Source organism: Psammomys obesus, unplaced genomic scaffold (genome assembly GCF_907164565.1).
Source record: "Psammomys obesus unplaced genomic scaffold, mPsaObe1.curated_primary_1811, whole genome shotgun sequence".
In the NCBI taxonomy this organism is placed as follows: Eukaryota; Metazoa; Chordata; class Mammalia; order Rodentia; family Muridae; genus Psammomys; species Psammomys obesus.
This window is the reverse complement of record NW_026596158.1, coordinates 1,054,184-1,057,002: the sequence shown is the minus strand read 5'-3', so window position 1 is coordinate 1,057,002 and position 2,819 is coordinate 1,054,184. Positions and strand designations below refer to the sequence as shown.

General features: G+C 50.0%; 1 protein-coding gene across 2 annotated transcripts in view; it reads right to left on the bottom strand.

Annotated features, from left to right (window-relative positions):
• Window positions 1–2,819, bottom strand: part of Lrfn1 (leucine rich repeat and fibronectin type III domain containing 1) — a 14,280-nt gene that overhangs the window by 4,180 nt on the left and 7,281 nt on the right. The gene's annotated exons all lie outside the window — the stretch shown is intronic.

Here is a 2,819-nt window from a genome sequence, read left to right as displayed (position 1 = left end):
GGCTGGGGTGTGGCTCAGTGGTAGAGCCCCTGCCTAGAATCCCCCAGTGAGGGGCTGGGTGTGTTTTAGTGGTGGAGCCCCTGCCTAGAATCCCCCAGTGAGGGGCTAGAGGTATTACAGAATGATTGCTTGGCATGTGTGAAGGTCTAGCTCCAATCAACAGTACCATTAAGATGAAAGAATAAAAATAAAATCAAGGCTGACAAGATGGCTCAGTCGGTAAGGGAGCTTGCCACCAAGCCTAACAACAAGAGTTCGACCCCCGAGACATGGTGGAAGGAGAGAACTGATTTTCACAAGATGTCCTCTGATTGCCAGATGCCTGTTTTGGCACAAATACACACAGACACACACATACAAAGTAATTTTTTTTGTTTTTCAAGCAGAGTTTCTCTGTGTAGCCCTGGCTGTCCTAGAACTCATTCTGTGGACCAGACTGGCCTCAAACTCAGGCTGCCCACTGAGTGCTGGGACCAAAGACTTGCATCACCACTGCCCCAAAAAAATAATTTAAAAATTTTAAAATGAAATAAATGCAAGTGATGGTAACAGCTTCCTAGTGAACAGCTTTGGGCGTAGTCTATGGAGGTTTCTCGTTGGTGCCTTGGTCTGCTGACTGTAAGAATGTGTCAGACTGTCCACGCAGGGTCAGCACCAACAGTACCCTGACCTCTGACAGAGAGGAGCACAGAGGAACTGTGCACTCGGTGTAGTGTACTCCCTGTGCTCTCAGAAGATCCAGAGTGCCATGCCAGCCTGGGCTAAATAGTGAGCTGAAGGATAGCCTGGGCTACAAGGGCAATGGCCTCTCTCAAAGACAAAGGAAAAGCAGAACCAAGGGGGAAAAGAGAGGCTCCTGGCACGCCGACTGGCTATCGAGGGCTGAGCACGCTCAAGTTGTTGGAGCTGCCACTGATGGGGAAATGGTCCAGAGCCGCTGGTAACCCGAAGAGGTGAAGCAGGGGCCAGCGCTCAGCCGCTCTACAGTGCAGAAGGAAGGCAAGAGCAAGCTGCCTCTATTTTATCCAGTGCCCCTCCGTGTCACACCTGCGGTGCCAGGGTCTGTGGCTGAGACCCAACTGACAAATGGTCAAGACGGAGAGACCACAGGGCTCAGGGACTGATGCTCAGTGGACCACCAGGTTGTGTATCCCTGAAGGCAGGCACTGTGTCTCCTGGCCTCCTGGGGGCCCAAGTGCCAGTAGTCACAAGGAAAGTAGAGAAGCCGCCTTATCTATCTATCTATCTATCTATCTATCTATCTATCTATCTATCACCTATCGAGACAAGATCTCACTATGTAGCTCAGGTTGACCTTGAAGTGAAAATTCTCTTGCCTCAGCTTCCCGAGTGCTGAAATCACAGGCGTGTGCCACCACTGTCTGCCTCAGAGATGTCTTTTGCATTTGGGAAGCATACATATTGAATCTCTACTGTTCCCCAGGTAAGGATAGAAAGGAGGTAGGGAATTACTTCTCATTTCAAGGCCAGGTGGTGGTGGCCACATCCCAGCACTCATGCACAGGCAGGCAGATCTCTGTGAGTTCAAGGCCAGCCTGGTCTACAGAGCACCTGCATAGGGCTACAAAGAGAGACTCTGTGAATAATGATGATGATGATGATGATGATGATGATGATGATGATAAGTGATTCTCTTTTCTGTGCATTTCCATCTTAAACTCTTTTCTTCTCTATGACCCATAGCCACGCCCAGCTCAGGGCCCAGTGTAGTGCACCGGCTAAGTGCATGATGAAGGAAGCAGGGAGAGAAAGTAGAGACAGACAGAGGGGAGGAAGAGATAGCAAACCCTGGCGATGGTGAGGGAAAGCAGCTGACAACTGTCTACACCACAGGCCTGTTCACCCTAAGACTTGTGTGAGGTTCCAGATGGGTGTGGCAATAACTCAGGGGACTGATTAGTTTTTTAATCAAATGACACAAGCCAAGGTCATCTGGAACCTCAGGCAAGAAAATGTCTCCATCAGATTGGCCTGTAGGCCAGTCAAGGATGGGAAGGTCCAGCCCACTGTGGCAGTCCCGCCCCTGGGCTGTGGCCCCGGGGCTGCTGTACAAGAAAGCAGGCCGAGCAAGCCATGGGGAGCAAGCTAGCAAGTAGCACCCCTCCCCGGCCTCTGCATCAGCTCCTGCCCCAGGTTCCTGCCTTGACTTCCCTCATTGATGGACTTGTGACCTTCCGTGTAAGATGAAAAATAAACCCTTTCTCCCCAAGTTGCTCTTGGTGTGCTTTTGTCATTTACGTTGGTTTTTGAGACAGGACTTCCCCGCATAGCCCTGGCTGTCCTGGAACTCACTCTGTAGACCAGGATGGCCTCAAACTCAGACATTTGCCTATCTCTCGCTCCCAAGTAATGGATTAAGAGCATAAAGGCATAAAGATGTGTGCCACCACTGCCTGGCTCTGCCATGGTCTTTATCACAGCAATATAAAACCAGACTAGAACATTATGTTTCTATTTTCTTCACGCCTTTGCTTTCTGTTTCTATAACGTACCCAACCGGAAGAGTAGTATTGACACAAATAGAAATGTAATTATAAACGTGTGTGTTTTATGTGCCACAGTGTTTAACTGATGGGATTCATGATCAGAAGCCCTGGAGAGCAAGTGATGTTGACCATGAACTCTGTGAGCTACATATATATTTTTTGTCTGGAGGTACTGGGGATGTGGTAGCAAATGGTTTACCACTGAGCCACACTCCAGCCCCTCACTGGGGGACTCTAGGCAGGGGCTCTAACACTGAGCCACACTCCAGCCCCTCACTGGGGGATTCTAGGCAGGGGCTCTACCACTGAGCC